This window comes from Pleurodeles waltl, chromosome 2_1 (genome assembly GCF_031143425.1).
Source record: "Pleurodeles waltl isolate 20211129_DDA chromosome 2_1, aPleWal1.hap1.20221129, whole genome shotgun sequence".
NCBI lineage: Eukaryota > Metazoa > Chordata > Amphibia > Caudata > Salamandridae > Pleurodeles > Pleurodeles waltl.
Window position 1 is genome coordinate 276,437,920 of NC_090438.1, and position 18,907 is coordinate 276,456,826.

The 18,907-nt window shown below is 45.3% G+C and overlaps 1 protein-coding gene across 1 annotated transcript in view; it reads left to right on the forward strand.

The window, feature by feature from the left end:
• ARHGEF6 (Rac/Cdc42 guanine nucleotide exchange factor 6) overlaps positions 1-18,907 on the forward strand; it is a 793,672-nt gene that overhangs the window by 396,723 nt on the left and 378,042 nt on the right. The window lies entirely within an intron of this gene.

Sequence of the window (18,907 nt, forward strand, 5' to 3'; positions counted from 1 at the left end):
CATTTTGACCTCAGCGGTCTTTTGCCAAGACCGCCGTGCGGAAGACCGCCAGTGGTGGCAGTTTGCCGCTCGGCGTATTATGACCGTTGGCAGCTCTCCGTCCTTTTTCGGACGGAGAGCCACCAACAGCCATACTGGCGGGCGGCGGGGAAGTGGAGGTTGCTCCACCTCCACCGCCACGTCAACAGAACACCGCCCACCGAATCACGTCCTGTGATTCGGCGTGGCGGTGTTCTGTTGACGGTGTGGTGTCGGGGGAGCAGCCCCCATGGATCCCGTCCCCTCCCGGAGGATCGACGGACCAGGTAAGTCGATCGTCCGTTAGGGGAGGGGGGTGGGGAGGTGTTGTGTGTTGTGTGGGTGCATGGGGGTGTGCGTGTGTGTATGTAGTGGGGGTGTGTGAGTGCGTGTATGCTTGCAGTGGTGTTGTGAGGTTGGGAATGAGTGTGTGTATGACTGTAGGTATGTCTATATGGTTGTGTGCGTGTATGTTTGAATGTGGGTGTGTGTGTGTCTGACTGTGTGTGTGGATGTTGGCATGTATGTCGGTGTGTGTGCGTGTATGTGTGTTGGTGGTGCCTGCGTGCGTGTCGTGTGTGTATGAGTGATGTGATGTTGGGGGTCGGGGAGGGGGGGTCCTGCCACCTTTGGGTGGTGGGGGGTGGTAGGGGGTGTAGGGGAGGGGGTCGGGGTGGGGAGTGGGGGAGACCCTTATCTGTCCCAGGGAAGGAATTCCCTGGCACTGATAGTGCTTACCGCCATGGCGGTTCAAACCGCATGAAATCCATGGCGGTCAGCCGGGTCAAAATACCGCCGGCTGTATAGTGATGACCGCCGGGCTGGAGACCCCGGTCTCCAGCCCAGCGGCCGGAACGGAGAAGCAGTGGATGACCATGGCGGTAACCGCCATGGTCATAATTCCAAAAAAAAGACCGCCAGCCTGTTGGCGGTCTTACCGCTGCTTCTCCGCCTTCCACCAGGGTCGTAATGACCCCCTTTGTCTTTTTTTCATCATGTCAGAGAAGGAGAGGAAAAGTCTCATCAGGGCCTGCTGTACCTGCAGTAAAAAGAGACTTCACTCTGAAGACCCTTACCAAGATGACATTTATTGCCTCTACCCAGATCATTTTTCCAAGGACTGTAAGGTGTGTCGTTTCTTTTCAACTAAAACATTGAAGGATGAAGAAGTAAGGCTGCTAATTTGGCTGCAAAAGCTCAAGACCATAAAAGAGCCAATTTCTGACTCTGATAGCGAGGACTCCTCTGTGTCCTCTAGAAAATCTTATAAGAGGGAAAGATCACCCCATTCCTTCTCTGAGGAGCCTAGAAAAGCCCCAAAAAAGACCACTCATGGGTCTGACAAGGGCCTCAGTTCTTCAAAATCTCCTACAAAATGCAAGCCTTCTTCAAAAAAGGAGAAAAAATGACCTACTGTCAGTAAAGGCTAAGAAGTCATCCACCCAGCCGCGTACCCCTCCTCCTAAGGTCAATCATTTGATCAAAAAGCCTTCCTCAGCTCTGCCTGCTGACAGATCGTCGACGAGTATCTCAACATCGACGAGAATCTCACTGTTGCCTCAGCGACAACAGCTACAGTCTAAACGTTGTCCACTGCCTCTTCCTTCCCATTGACAACATCTTCATCGATGGCATCTATGACTAGACCGTTGCAGCTAGAGATTTCCCTGATTTCATCATCAGTGACACTATCAACGGCTCCACCGGTAATGTCTATTCCCTTACCGACAACGATTATGCCGGCGAAAACTACACTGCCAATGGCAGACAAGACGAAATTAACAAACCAGTTGATGACCTCGTCAACAGCACTGTCGACGACCGAAAAAATTACAAACCAAAAGAGAAGCAAGTTTTTGACCGCATAACACATCTCTCCTAGCAAGGTGACACCTCTGATACCAGTTCATCTCTTGGATGAAGAAGACTTGGACGAGGAGAAGGGACCCTTTGGGATCGCGGACAGTCCCTCCAAGTCCATGTGAAGTGTCAAGATGAAGAGGAAGGCTATGACGAGGAATAGGAACACCAGGATTATTATACATTCCGTGACCAGTATCAACCATCATTCCAGAGCAGAAAGAGATGGTTTGTGTACCTGGCTCTCTGATTTCTGATTTACAGTTAATGCTTTCAGATTATAGGAAGTGGCACAACAAACATCCACGATTCCCACATCTCCCGCTGATCAGCCATCCACTCCAGAACAAAGACCCATGTCATTGCCTATCTCAGTAAGGCATACACTACAGACAACCTTTCTCCATGATCCTGATACCTCTGGTGAAGAGAAAGAGACAAGAGAGCTCTGTGATGCCCATACGGATTGGGATGACTACCTCATCCCTATGCCATTATCTCTGCCACCCTCCCCTCTGGGCTCACCACTGGAAGATATTGGGGGTTTTCACAATTTGCTGGAAAGGATTAACACTCCCCATGCCCACTAAGCAGACTGACTGTTTTTTATATGATTTTAAGGAGCCATTCTAGAAAATCATAAGATCCATGCCCATTGTCAGCTATAAGTGGGAGGAGAGCTTAAAAGTAATGAAGAACCCAGAATCAGTAACAACGGTTCTTCCATGCCTTGACAAAAAATATAAAGCCCCAGAGAACACCCCGGCTTGTCTAACTGGCCATCCAAAGCCAGACTCGGTAATTACACAGGCATCCCAACAAGGATCTAAGAACCCCTCTACTCCGATCTCTGCGTCTCGGGATAAGGAGGGATCATGCTTGGATAATATTGGCCATATTTCTTCAATGTCGGCGCTAACAGTGAGGGCGGCAAAATTTCTGGTTGTTTTGAGAAGATAAGATCAGCAGCTATGGGCTGACATCGCCCTGTATGTAGATCAACTTCCAGAAGAGGCTAAGATGGAGGCAAAGAAAATCTTGCAGGAGGGGAAGCTCACATCAGCAGAGGTCATAGACTGTGCCATGGATATTGCCTCAACTGCATTTAAGCAACTTGCAGGTACTGCTGTGCTCAGAAGGCAAAGCTGGCTCAAGGCTATTTCCTTTAGGCCTGAAGTGCAGAATAACATTTTGTATCTTCCCTTTTATGGAGAAGCCCATTTTGGCAAACATGTCAATGAAGCCGTAAAATTAATTAAAATGGACACGGGTACGGCTAGATCACTGGGAACTCTCCAATTCAAAAGGTTGCCTTTTGTGGAGACAGAGGAACAGGGGTCCCATCACATAGGGAAGATTATCAACACTACCGCTATCCCCCCACTGCATATTTACCTTCTAACAGTTTCCCTCGCAATATTCCCAGAGACAGCCACCTCTAGCAGCCTACCACAGACCTACACCTAGAGGAAGAGCAGCATGTCAGGAAAAGGAAGCTGGTAGTTGCCAGGGATGTTACAGGCTCCAGCTACTCCTGTCTCCCCATCACTCAGACTAGGAAGAAGAATATCCCAGTTCACCCAACCTTGGCAAGAGGTAACGTCGAACCAATGGGTTCTAGACCTTGTTCAATTCAGCCACACCTTAGAATTTATTCAGATCCCACTATCGAACCCACCGCACACCTCCACTCCCAGACATCTACTGCTTCAGTTGGAGGTCAAGACCATGCTTCAAAAGGATGTGATAGAGAGAGTCCCTCTTTCGCAACAAGTAAAGGGATTCTATTCCTGTTTCTTCATCATTCGCAAAAAGTGGAAAGAATAGAGGCCTATCCTTGACCTCCGAGATCTCGACAAATATCTAAAACAATCATTCAGCATGATAACATTGCAAGATATTCTCCTTCGACTAAACCACAGATATTATATTTCAACTCTAGTCCTGCAGGATGCATATTTTCACATCCCCATCCATCCTTCCTAGAGAAGATTCCTAAAATTCACGGTAGGCAGCAACCACTACTTGTTCAGAGTTCTTCCTTTTGGTCTGAAGTCAGCCCCCAGGATATTTACAAAGTCTCTGGCTCCTGTAGCAGCCTTCTTCATAAAACAAAAGCACCAAGTGTTCCCACACTTAGATGACTGGCTTGTCAAGGCACATTCCAGTCAAGCAACACAGAAATCAAAAAATGCCTCCATAGTTATGTTCAACGAGTTAGGTCTTAATCTGAATTGGAAAAAGTCAAACCTACAACCATCAAGAACTATAACCTTTTTTGGAGCAGCCCTAGATACTATAAACAAGAAGGCCTCTCCCACATCAGAAAAACAAATAAAACCCATAGCATTGGCAAAGTCTGTTCAGAAAAAAGAGTCTCTTTCAGTACGTCTCTACAAGCCACTTTTGGGGATGAAGTTGTTGTGTAGCCATTTTAGTTATAGCTCCGTACACACCATTTTAGCAAACTTGGCCTGCCGCTGTGCACTTTAACCTAGATATATTTTATTCAGCTTTGTTTATTATTTTAACAATAGCCACATTTGTGGTCTTGTTTTATTTCTCTCTATCTAGCTGTTCTTTGCCTAGGCCAGCACTGTGTTCTTAAACAAGACATTTCTTTCACTCTGTGCTTTTCTCCAGGCTGCAGTAAGATAGGTTGCTGGTAAACGTGGTAACGCTTTGTCTCTAGTGTTAATAGAAACATACACATCCTTACGTAGGGACATTTTCTCAAAACATCAGCTGTTTTATTATAAAAACACTTCTCTGTCCTATACACGTTAGAGGGAGATTCCAGCCAAATGACCACGACTGTATGCTGATTGCTGAGTGCTTCGCTACAGCTGCTTACGTAAACTACAGGCCTCTTGCTCAGGTATGAGGAATTCTCCAGTATTGTATCTTTCATAGATTCACATGCTTGAATCATCCCCGTCGTCGAGGTGGGAGCCTCACGGTAAACTTAAATACATAAAGCAGTAAGTCAGTAAAAGTAAAACCAGTAGGCCCTAGAAGGCCTCATAGGGTATTTTACAGTCTATCCACCTCGTTTTGTGAAAAAGACCCAAACTTCAGTATCAACCAATCAGGATTCAGCCCCTCCCAAACACTCCCAACAGAGGCTCAATTCCCTCAGATTTTCTACCGCACGTCGTGTGAAGGGAGTCTCCCTGAGCTCTGCTCAGTTTTTTCCTATTTTCTGACTGAAGATTGTTTTTTCACTCAGGAAACTAGCTACAGCTTTACTATGTCTGAAAAGGCAAAGAAGGGTCTGTTCAGAGACTGTGACAATTGTGGGAAGAAGAGACTGCATGTTGATGACCCCCACAAGAAGTGTATCTACTGCCTTCATCCAGACCACAAGGTGAGAGACTGCAAAATCTGTCGCACCTTTAGTCAAAAAACCCTCAAAGACCGTGAGGGTAGACTTCTTTTATGGCTGCAAAAACAGAAAGCCTTAGAACATCCTTCCCCAGACGACAGCGAAGCGTCATCACATACTTCTCGCCCTCAGAAAAGAACAGGTGAGAGAAGTAGAGGGTCGGATGAACCACCAAGGAAGGTGCCCAAAAAGACAAAACAAGTCTCTACTGAAGCGAAAAATGATGTTTTCCACTCAGAGACATTTAAACATGGGCCAAAAAAGGTTCATTCAGAACCTACTACGCCTTTGCACCGAAAAAGCACCTCAAAAAAGCCATCCCTGTCTCTGTCACCACAAAAAGAGCCAGAAAAACTTTTTTCAGTGAAAAAACAACCGTCGACGACCACCCCGTCGACGACTGTCTCGACGGTAACAGCGACTACGGTATCGTCGACGTTCACAACACCAGCCTCACCGATGATTATGACATCGTCGCCGTTGTCATCGACGACGATAATTACAGCAAAAAAAATTAAGAAGGCTTCGTATGCAACCACATCGTCGACAGCGGAGGCCTCCTGGGTTCACCAATCAACCAGGGCACTCCCATCTACGAAGCACCTCTCAATGAGGTTTAAAAAGGCACTGCCGTCGACGGCACCTACACAAGATACGTCGGTGAAATGACCGTCGTCTATAAAGTACCCGTCGACGAAGGGACCATCGACGAAGGATTCGTTGACAAAGGACCCGTTAGCAAAGACGCTGTCAATGACGGAACTGTCAACGAGAGAGCCGTCGACGAGAGAGCCGTTGACGGGAGAGCTGTCGACGAGAGAGCTGTCGACGAGGGAACCGTCGACGAGGGAACCGTCGACGAGGGAACCGCCGACAAGGGAACCGTCGATGAGGGAACCGTCGACGATTATATCGTCCACAGCACTAACAGTTTACAAACCATCCACCTACCTGGATACTTCGCCACACCATTCCCCATACCATCAGGACGACTCCACCAGATTCTTGCCCCTTTCACTTATTAATATAGGGGACAAGGCGTCTGATATTCTGCCGATGCATACCTCACCAAGTAAAGTGTTGCCATACCCACCACAACATCTTTTAGACGATGAGGACGATGATGCGTACTCTCAAAACGACGGAATGTTTGGGGCAGCTAGTAGCCCGTCCCAACTCAATGCCAAGAGTTTGATGAAGAAGAGGATCAACATTACCAGCCTAGTTATGCCTCAACATCTTATCCACAGACAGAACAACCATCGCCCCTTGCTCTGCCTAGCACATTAGTGGCAGGTCTCCAATATATGTTGAAGGACTACTATAAAAGGTTCCCACCATCAACTCAGTCCACGCCACCTAGACCTGAGAGCTACCAGACACCCTGGCAAGCTCAGACTACTAATCTTTCCGAAACGCCACAGGCTAGTATACCTGTAACTAGCCAAACTCCGGAAGCTTGCCCCTCGTCAGACGACGAAAGGGAAGAGGGTGAGCTAAGAGATTCGGCGGCTAGTGAATGGGATGATTATCTCGTTCCCACACCATCTCCACCGCCAGCAGGTCCAGTAGATTCTCCTCCAGAGGACATAGGAGGTTTCCATAATTTAATAGAGAGAGCGGCGAAACGTTTTGGCCTTGCAATTGTTTCCCATGAAACCGAATGTTTTTTGTACGACTTTAAAGAGCCATCAAAGAGATCTGTAAGAGCCATACCCATTGTAGATTTCTTATGGCAGGAGGGTTTGAAGACAATGAAAAACCCAGCAACAGTGCCTTCACAAATGCCAAGACTAGAGAAAAAATACAAGGCCCCAGATGATTCTCCGGCCTGTCTAGTCTCACAGCCGAAACCTGACTCTGTTATATCACAGGCGGCTCAGCGACGTTCCAAAAACCCCTCCACGCCTATTGCGTCTCCCCCAGACAAAGAAGGAAGGAGATTAGACAATATAGGCAAGAAATTCTCCTCTGTTGCTGCAGTCACGGTTAAGGCGGCTAATTCCCTCGCCATCCTGGGAAGGTACGATCGCCAGATGTGGGCAGACATGTCTGCCTTTTTAGATTTACTGCCAGAAGACGTCAAGGTGGAAGCAAAAAAGGTCTTGCAGGAGGGAGAAAGGGTCTCCGCAGAGATAATAGACAGCGCAATAGATATTTCTCTCACTGGCTTTAGACAATTAGCTGGCGCAGCAGTCCTGCGCAGACAAGGATGGCTTAAAGCTACTTCATTCAGACCAGAAGTCCAGACTCGTGTTCTCGACATGCCTTTTGATGGAGAGAGTTTGTTTGGCAAACATGTCGACGACATGTTGCAGGCTATCAAGACGGATACCGATACGGCAAAATCCCTAGGTACCCTACAATATAAGAAACAACCTTTTTGTGGAGCAAGAGGTAGAGGTAATTACTCCTTTCGAGGTGGATACCAACAATACAGGTCACAATATCCGTCTTCCTCCACAGGATCACGACATCAGTACCATCAGCAACAGCAGCATTATCGATTACCACCGGCCGCAGCTTACAAACATCCAGCTAGAGGAAGAGGAGCTGCCCGAGGAAGAGATACAGGCAGGAAGCAATGACCCGCGGATCATCCCAACGCTTCCCCACCAACCAACATCGAGGGTCGGAGGTCGCATCACTTCCTATTTCCCCAAGTGGAAGGCCATAACTTCGGACAGATGGGTACTCGATGTAGTGGCCAGAGGTCATACTCTGGAATTCACACAAACACCACCAATTGTTCCTCCATCGGGCCCACAGCCTCCGAGGTTGAACCAACTCCTCAGGGAAGTAAGAATAATGCTGAGAAAGTGAGCAATAGAACCAGTCCCTTTATCTCAAAAGAACAGAGGATTCTACTCCCGTTTTTTCCTTCTAAAGAAACCCTCAGGAGACTGGCGCCCCATCCTGGACTTGAGAGCACTAAACAAGTTTTTAAAGAAGCAATCGTTCAGGATGGTAACATTGCAGGATGTCCTGCGTCTGCTAAATACCGGAGATCGGATGGCATCCCTAGACTTCCAGGATGCCTATTTTCATATCCCCATATATCGCAACCATCGCAAATTCCTAAGGTTCAGAGTAGGAAGTATGCACCTTCAATTCTGGGTTCTACCATTCGGTCTCAAATCAGCCCCCAGAATCTTCACAAAAATGTTAGCTCCGGTAGCAGCACATCTCCGCCAGTCAGGTATCCAGGTCTTCCCTTACCTGGACGACTGGCTTATAAAGGCACCCTCAAAATCGCAAGTAACAAATCATATCTCCTATTGCCTTCAATTGTTACACAGCCTGGGGTTTGTAGTCAACTACCAGAAATCTCAGCTCTACCCCAAACAGGAATTGAGTTTCTTGGGAGCAATTCTGGACACAGTCCGCAGCAAAGCGTACCCATCTCACGAGAGGAAACAAAAGTTAACCTCCTTGGCAGACAGGCTCTCCAGAAAAAAGTTTGTTTCAGTCCGCATCTACAAATCATTGCTCGGAATGATATCATCATGCATTCCGCTAGTCCCAGATTGCAGGCTGCATATGCGACCCCTGCAAGAGCAATTGGACATACAATGGACTCTGGTCAACGGTTCCTTCGAAGACAAGATTCGCATAACGCCTCTAATGAAGAACACCATGAGGTGGTGGGCGACTCTAACCAATTTGTCAAACGGACTGTCTTTTCTTCTTCAAACACCAAGTTACATAGTAACAACGGATGCCTCTCTCGAAGGATGGGGTGCACACTGCCAGGACCTGCAAATCAGCGGAATCTGGAATCAGAAAGAGGGTCAGCTCCACATCAATTATCTAGAACTCAAGGCAATACACTTAGCTCTAAAAGCTTTCTTACCAAAGATACAAAGTTCAAGCGTCTTAATCAGGACGGACAACACAACCAGCATGTTTTATCTAAACAAGCAAGGAGGCTCAAGATCCCTACAACTCTCGCAGCTAGCCCAACAAATTTGGACATGGGCCATCAAGCACAATATTTCACTCAAAGCGGAGCATGTGCCAGGACGAACCAATGTTCTAGCAGACACCCTGAGCAGGACAGTGATTCCTTATCACGAGTGGGAGCTAGACCAGAAAACTCTCAACGGCCTTTTTCTATTATGTGGCAAACCGAACTTAGACCTATTTGCCACTCTCGAGAACAAGAAATGCCAGTTCTACGCAAGTTGGCTTCCCTAAAAAGATTCGTGGGGGAATGCGTTTTCGATGAGATGGTCCGGAGTTTATGCTTACGCTTTTCCTCCGATCCCGCTCATTCCGAGAGTCATCAACAAACTGAAGGCGGAGGGGTGTCACCTTCTGCTCATAGCTCCCAGATGGCCCATTCAAGTCTGGTATACGGAGCTCCTCATGCTCTCCGAACGACCACATCTACGACTCAGACAGAGTCCGACTCTTTTAACGATGCACCAGGGACAAGTCAGACACCCAGATCCGTTGTCTCTTCATTTGTCGGCTTGGCTCCTGAATACAATGAATACTTGAATCTCAACATTTCCCCGGAGTGTAGAGACATCTTGGCAAAAGCTAGAGCTGACACTACCAACAAAACCTATAAACTTAAATGGAAACGTTTTTGTATATGGTGTGCAGCAGAAGATATACATCCTTTGTCCTCTACTCCAGAACAGATACTTCCATATCTCCTGCTCCTGGCAAAATCAGGACTTGCATATTCTTCCATTCGGGTACATCTGGCAGCAATCTCCAGATACCGCAGATCACCAGACAAACTCTCATTGTGTTCCACAAGAATTGTCAAACAATTTATGAAGGGCCTTTTTCAGGTCTTCCCGCCAGTTAGAAAGCCTCCACCACTATGGTCCTTGAATGTTGTGTTGATGCAGCTCATGAAAGCTCCTTTTGAGCCGATCGACAAAGCTGACCTAAAATTCATCTCATGGAAAACAGCGTTACTGCTAGCTCTTACTTCAACAAAAAGAGTCAGTGACATACCGGCTTTCACTGTCAAACAGCCTTTCCTCCAATTCACAAACTCAGGTGTCATCCTGCGAACAAATCCTAAATTCATCCCGAAAGTTCCTTCACTTAAATGAACCAGTCATCTTAAAAACCTTTTTTCCAAATCCGCAAACAGTAGCGGAAAAAACATTACACTCTCTTGATATTAAAAGATGTTTAAAGTTTTATCTACAGAAAACTCAAGCCATCCGCCAGTCTGATCAATTATTTGTAGCATTCGGCGGAACAAGAAAGGGGCACGCGGTGTCCAAACAGACTATAGCTAGATGGATTGGCCTGGCAATTCAATTCTGCCATTCAAAAGCAGGAAAACCGCTCAACACCAAGGTGAGAGCCCACTCTACAAGATCGGTAGCCACTTCAGCTGCACTCTTTGCAGGTGTACCACTACATAGCATCTGTAGAGCAGCAACATGGTCCAGCCAGCACACATTTACGAGGCATTACTGTCTCGAGGAAACTAACAATGTCGATACAGCAGTGGGACAGGCAGTGCTGAGGCATCTATTTCGTTAAGGTGAGCCTCTTACACATCCCACCACCACACTCGAGGTATGTTCATTATTGGTTCTTAGTCTCATTAATAGCTACAGTGTGTTTTACTCTAATTTTGTGCTTCAGATTGTTCACTTTGTTATACTGCGTTAACTTGTCGTAGTCTTCATAATAATAACACAAATTGTGTCAGTATTTTCTGCCACACACCTGTTATTGATCTTCTATTTGGATGTTTATGGATATAGATATATTGATATGTACGTGGATTTTTAAAGCTGAACTAATGTGAATCACATCACTTATAAAATTACGATAGAATTACAGTCAATGTAATTCACTAATTAAGAAAACATTACTGCTCGTTATTCTGATTCAAGCATGTGAATCTATGAAAGATACAATACTGGAGAAGAAAATTAGTTACTTACCTGTAACTGCAGTTCTCCAGTATTGCTATCTTCCATAGATTCACATGCGACCCACCCTCCTCCCCTCAGAGGCTCCCCTATTATACAGATATTAAACTTCACACTCCTACTAGAAAATCTGAGGGAATTCCGCCTCTGTTGGGAGTGTTTGGGAGGGGCTGAATCCTAATTGGGTGATACTGAAGTTTGGGTCTTTTTCACAAAACAAGGTGGATAGACTGTAAAATACCCTATGAGGCCTTCTAGGGCCTACTGGTTTTACTTTTACTGACTTACTGCTTTATGTATTTAAGTTTACCGTGAGGCTCCCACCTCGACGACGGGGATGATTCAAGCATGTGATTCTATGAAAGATAGCAATACTGGAGAACTGCAGTTACAGGTAAGTAACTAATTTTCTTATGTCTTCCCAGGGGAACCTGAAGGGTAGAAATAGAGCTTAATATTCTGTGCTCTAACATAGCCTAGGTAGGAATTATCTTAATGATTCTAATGACAATATGGTAGCGTTGTTTTTATGCTTTAGTCTCCTTGTCACAATTTTGATTCTGTCATGCTTCATCGTCCTAATTATTGCAGCACATGCTTTATTATCTAAGATGCATTTTCTTCATTAAAACCTTATCGAAGCATATGCTGCCTCTGATTGTCCTTGTATATGTGAGACAAATGTAACTGAGAGAAATGGATGCGATCTGAGTGACCACGATTTCCCTGAGGAGTCAATTGTGTCATGCGCTCGGCTGCCCAATCATCCCTGCTCTTGGGTGGAGATGAGGCACTGCTAGTTAGCTGGAGCAAAACCCGGATTAGGCCAACAGGTGTCACCTGCAGTGGATTCAGACTCAGTCCCCGACATCGTAAGTGATTCTGCCTCCCAAATCATTGGTCATTGCCACCGACGCTTCCCTGGAGGGATGGGGAGCATATCTTCAAGACCTACAGGTCAGCAGAATGTGGCAGTAGCCTCATCAGAGATGTCACATCAATCTGCTCGAGCTCAAGGCAGTACATCTGGCTTTTCAGGCTTTCCTTCCCAAGTTAAAGAACTCCATAGTTCTCATACGAACGAACAGTACGACAATGATGCACTACATAAACAAACAAGAGGTTACAAGATCACTTCTCCTCTCTCGAGAGTTGCAAGACATCTGGAATTGGCCCATCCAAAATGGAGTGCATCTATGAGCCGGGCATGTCCTAGGAAAGCAAAACGAAATAGCAGAGAGTCTCAGCAGACTAAGGTCCTCTTGCCACAAGAGGAAACTGAATCAGGAGACAATGAACCAAATATTCTCACAATGGGGCATCACCATCCGTGCTCATGGGGGAATGCCTTTTCAATAGTATGGTCCCAAATCTTTGCTTACACCTTTCCGCCCATTCCCCTGATTCCAAAGGTTCTCACGAAGATAAAGATCAAACCTTGCAGAATAATGCTGATAGCCCAATGGGACCTCACCAACACTTTTTTCAGAGCTTCTCCCACTGTCAGAGAAACCTCACATCCGATTGAAAGTCTCACCGTATCTCCTGACAGTGAGCAAGGGCCAAGAACTGCACCCGGATCCCAAGTCTCTTCACTTATCGACCTGGCTCCTAAACACAATTAATTCACCCATCAAAACATCTCTCCTGAATGTAGAGAGATACTTCCCAGGGCCAGAGTGGACAGTATGAACGAAACTTATTATCACAAGTGGAAGAGATTTTGTTTATGGTATCAACAGGAGCAGATACATCCCCTGTCCTTGTCATCGGAACAGAAATTGCCATACCTATTACAATTGGCATGCTAAGGATTAGCTCATGCATCCATCAGAGTTCACCTGGTGGCCATATCACCCAGGTCTCCCTCATTATGGTCCTCCAGAATAACCAGTTATTCAAAGGCTTATTTAGGGCTTTTCATCCAATCATACCTCCCCCTCCATCTTGGCATCTGAACACAGTGCTATCACAGCTCATTAAACACCCATTTGAGCCCATTCACAGAGCGGATTTAAAGTACTTGTCCTGGAAAGTTGCTTTCCTAGTGGCCCTGACTTCTCCTAGATGGGTCAGTGAGATCCAGACTCTCACTATTCAAGAACCCTTCCTGCAATTTAGAGAAAACAGGGTAATCCTTCGCACAAACCCAAAGTTTATCCCTAAACTCCCTTCGGACTTTCATTTTAATCAGCCTTTGATTTTAAAGACCTTCTTTCCAAACCCAACACCGGCCGAAAGGGCTCTTCATTCTTTGGATATCAAAAGTTGCATCAAGTTCTACATAGACAAGACCAAGAGCTTTCTTAAATTTAACCAGTTATTTGTGGTTTACAGCGCACCACCGAAAGGGCAACCCCTTTCCAAACAGAGCATAGCTAGATGGATATCTGCTGCAATTCACGTCTGTCACCAAGCAGCAGGAAAGCCATTAGAGACTTTGGTGTATGCTCACTCTACAGGGACTACACCAATCTCATCAGCACTGTTTGCTGGTGTGACACTCAAGAACATTTGCAGAGCAACTACCTTGAAGAATAGGCGTACCTTTATGCAACACTATTGTCTGGACTCTACTCCTCAAGGGGATGTTGCAGTAGGCCAAGGAGTTCTAAGGCATCTTTTCTAATAAAGGTGAGTTACCTCTTTCTTCCACCATCCTCTTACTAGTTCAGCACATTGCCTAAAATATAATGTGTTTTCTTTTAGTAACATCATACTGAAATGTTGTCATATGTTCAACCGCATCTTATGAGTTATGTACAGAGTTATGTCTTTGTTTATACTATGTCTGGATGTAATTTTCTAATGTGATATTTCGATTGAATTATATTCTTAACTACTCACAGTGCAATGTGCCTCACTACTGCTTCATACTCTGATTCAAGCATGCAAATCTAAGAAAGTTCCTAGACTGGAGTAAAAAAATAAGTTACCTGTAACTGTGGTTCTCCAGTATTGGAATCTTTCAAGGATTCACATGGGACCCACCCGTCTCCACTGAGAAGCACACCTTTCTCTCCTATAAATGGTTTATCTGCAGTTGTGCTATGGAAAATCTAAGGGACTGGAGCTCCTCTTTGCAGTGTTCCTGAGGGCAAAGCAGCCTGATTGGCTGAAAGATGTTTGGTCTCTTTTTTAAATATACTATGATAGGTTGCAAAATTGAAGGGCCTAAGGCCTTTATGTTCTATATTTAACATTGTATTGCTGTTGTATGGTACCAGGGTCTTCCATCTCGACGATGGGGAGTGATTCAAGCATACAAATCTACGAGAGATTCCAATTTATCCATAAAGTACAATAAAAATGAAAGAGACGACTCAGCCATTGTATGCCATGCAGTTTTCTTGATCTGCCATGGCTTGAATGGGCTGTCAATCAAGGCCATGGCATTTTGTAGTCGGTTACATTGTGTAACTAATGTTCTCATTAGATTTTGGTCCTGGGGTTCAAGCAGGCAGATGCAGCATGGCATGTAGCTTGTATTTCAGAGTTGTGGTTATTCTATGATATTTTTATTGATGGTTATATGGCTTCTTTATGCTTGGCTTTGAGTGTGTAGGTCTCAAACTGAGCTATTGCTAACCACATACAAATGGTAGACCATATGCCTGCCACTTTGAACCATTGGCTTACAACACCAATTTCATCCGTTGTCTTCATACTTTGTAAGTCTAACCTCGACTCACTCTAGTGGAGTATTAATCTCTCACATAATGCTGTGGTTGTTTGGTTGTACGCCTACATCTGTGGTTGAGGGCTTTCATTTCTCTGCAAGGGAGACTGCTTTGTATCTCTAGACGTCTCTGTCTCCTCTTGCTGGTGTCCTACTAAATGTCTCAATCTATTCCCACCAATTTTTTGTGCTTTCTGTTTCTGCCTGCACCCTATTGTATCTACCACTTTCCCCATGCCTTCTTCTATGTACTTGTCATCACCGACCTTGCCCATCACCTATTCTTGTTTGTCCCTGTCACCCCTCCCTCTCCCTTGTGTGCTCCTTGGCAACGCTCAACCAGTATCCTCGTGTTTTATTTCCTCTCACTCATCCCTTTTTCCATATACTTGTTAACACCTCTCACCTGACACCCTCTTGTGTTTTTCTCTGCCCCCTTCTTTTGCCTCATTCACCATCCCACTTTTTTGATTTCTAATTAGAAGCTCCGGGAATGGGCATTTTTCTTTTTTTCCTTTTCACAGAAACAAAATGGTCTGTACGGCTGCTCCCTTGTCTTAAATACGTTACCCATTTTCGGTTGATGCCAAAAGTATATTAATGGAAAGGGAGCCTTCATTACAATGCTTCTTCCTTTTTACATTATATAAATTAAGGGAGGACTGTAGTGAAGGCTTCTTTGCCTCCCGTCCCTTATTTTCAGTAGAGCCCAAAAGAAGGCTGTATCAATGAAGTGTCTCTTCAATGTAGTCTACTTTTTCCTTTAACTGCCTAGCTTTTGATATGCTTACCACATTAAACCCAGACATATTGGCTTTACCAATACTTACTTGTTTAGGTAGTGCCTGCCCTTTGTTTTTATGAGAAACTAAAATATCTATAGTGCTATTTGTGAATCACCCATGAGCATTCATTTATTTTACTTTACTGCTATGATAACATTTTGTTGGATTTACAACTTTTTTTGTCAACAAATTAAAGACATGCTCACATAGACGTTCATAAAGCTGTAACAAAAACAATTGCCTTGAGTCAAAAGTATCTACTATGCAATATTTTACAGTTCATGCCTTTTAAGTTCATGACTTAGAGCACAAATTCATTTTCTGACTTGTTTAGATGAAACTCTTAGAATGGGCAACCTTCGAATTATTACTGTGTGAGAGTGTTGGACCTGACCCTTTTTGCAGGGTTATCGCCAATCTTTTTGTCTCCTTCCTCCTATTTTTTCTGACCTGTGTTTGTTGGCTTTAGGACTCTGGGCACTTTACCACTACTAACCAGTGCTAATGTGCATATGCTCTCTGTGTAAATTGTATTGGTGATTGGTTTATCCCTGATTGACATATTTGATTTACTAGTAAGTCTCTAGTAAAGTGCACTGGAGGTGCCCAGGGCCTGTAAATAAATTGCTACTAGTGGGTCTGCAGCACTGATTGTGCCACCCACGTGAGTAGCCCTGTAAACATGTCTCAGACCTGCCACTGCAGTGTCTGTGTGTGCAGTCTTGCACTGCCAATTCGACCTGGCAAGTGTACCCACTGGCCGGGCCCAAAACGTCCCTTTTTATACATGAAAGGCACCCCTAAGGTAGCCCCTAGGTAGCCCCATGGGCAGGGTGCAGTGTATGTTAAAGGTGGGACAGATGTGTTTTATATGTCCTGAATGGGTGTGCCTGCCCTCTCGCAATGCAGTCTCCAACCCCCTGGGTGTGTCTGGGGCCTGGCCTGGGAAAGGCAGGATCTTGCAAACAAAAGAGACTTCCCTTTGAAGTTTACCAACTTCAAACGCAGAAAGGGGTGTAAGTAGTGGACCCAAAACCCCAGACTTTAGATTTCTTCAAGATCACTTCTGGAACCAAGAGGAACCTCTGCCAAGGAGAACAGCTGAAGAGAAGAGGAGAAGTGCTACCCCAGCCTGTGACTGTGCTTTGTTGGGCTATCCTGCAGTTGCTGCTTCTACCTGTGAAATGGGATAAAGACTGGACTTTGTGATATATTCCTGCTTGTGAATGATCTCCAAGGGCTTGAACTGAGCTTGCCTCCTGTTTTGAAGTCTCAGGGCCATCAAAGACTTCCTCTGCCAGCACCTGGACTCTCTGCTGAGACTCCTGCCCTGCCAAGTGGTGCCCTATTTAGTCCCTGGCCCCTTGTAAGGTGAAGTTGGCAGAACAAAAGCTGAAAATACACGCACAGAACACTGTGTGGGGACTTTTTTGACGTACCATCTGCAACATGGCTGATAAACGACACACACCCAGCTTTGCGGTTGAAATCAACGTTCCACGCGCATTGCGGCTGGGAGATCGACGCAGTGCAGCTGGAGAAACAAAGTGCAACACCCGCTTGCAGCTGCTGATAACAACGCAAACCCCACGCAGCGTGGTTTTCCAACACCGTGTGACTGGATTTTCCGCACTGCGTCCCTGGGCATCAAAGTCATCCTGACTGTGCGCGTATTCGAGGTGCCCCGTCCGGAAATCGATGCATCGCTCTCTTGCAAGGGACAAAAACGATGTATCGCTGACCCGACCGGAGAAGAAACAACGCACTGCCTCCCTTGCAAGGAAGGAATTGAAGCTTCGCTGCCTTTTCAAAACACGCTTGCCTGTGCAGCTTTATTTTTGATGCTAACCAGGTACTTTGTGCAAAATCATCGTTTCCATTGTTTTCTATCGAGTAAGACTCTTAATCTTTTGAAAATTCATATCTTGACTTGTGAATGTTGGATTTGTGTTGTTTTGGTCTTGTTTGATTTAGATAAATATTGTATATTTTTGTAAACTGGTGTGGTGTCCATTTTGTAGTGTTTCATTGTATTACTGTGTGTGTTGGTACAAATACTTTACACATTGTTTCTGAGGTAAGCCTGTCTGCTCATGCCAAGCTACCAAGGGGGTAAGTGGGGTTAACCAGGTGTGTTTCTCCTTTGCCCTGACAAAGAGGATCCTTGCTTGGATAGGCGGTAAGCTGACTGCCAACCAATGCCCCCATTTCTAGTAGAGAGGAAAAATGGTCTTGGAAGGACAGGGTCCAAAGAGCGAGTGAGCTTTAAGCCCATAATTACCTGACTCCTGACTAACCATGGAGGGTGCCGGGCCAAGGAGTGTGGATGAAAAGTAGAGCTCTGCACTGCCTCTTGTGCAGACCTAAACTCACTGATGGGCTCCCAGCCCTGCTGAAAGTGTACAAGAGAAGTTGCAAAAGCCTTGATGAATGTGCAGTCTTCACACATTAATATGCAAACCTGTCAGTGAAAGGATTTTCAGCTCACCACGTGATAGCTGTTCTTCACCAGGAAGCCATGTGAAGACATCCGACATTGTGTGACATTGTAGCACTGTGCGATTGGCAAGTCAGCAGTCCTTATTGCATACTTGCCAACATTTGGGAAGAGAGAGATTTTAAAACAATAATCGAGAGAATGTATTTTTCCCCTTGACTTCTATTGAAGGTCTCCCACCTGAATTGGGTCCATTGGCATGTATGCTATTGATGGTAGTCCTTAGCTCTTTTAATGCAGCCTGTCTAGTAGAGATGCCCTAATCGTAGCTTTCATAGTGTTATAGCCCAAGATGTTGCATAAGTTTGGATTTTTCGCACATGCCCCCCAACTATTAGTAGCACTTTGCTTAAGAAAAAAACATACCCACTGGAATTGCCAACGCGTCTTTAAAGTAGAAAGATTTCAGAGCTCATAGCACTGAAGGTATTGCAGGACGTGACTGGTGATATTATTTGGCTTGAAATTATTCTTATGTGAATGAATGAGTGTGCACATTTATATAAAAGTCATCCAAAGATGTTGGCTAAAACCCCTATCCCTATGCATTGAAAAGGAATAGGAACGATGCTATATAGCAAAGGGCCATCGCCAGGCAATCAGGTTGTCTGGTGGGAGCCAGGAGAGGAGCAGGCTAAGGATTTTTAATATGAACTAATTTACCCTGGCTCGCAGCTTTCATGATAACAAAAAAAAAACATTACCATTTCTACTCATTGAAATAAATGGTTCACCGTCTCCAACCCTAGAAGAGCTGGTGTCCAACTG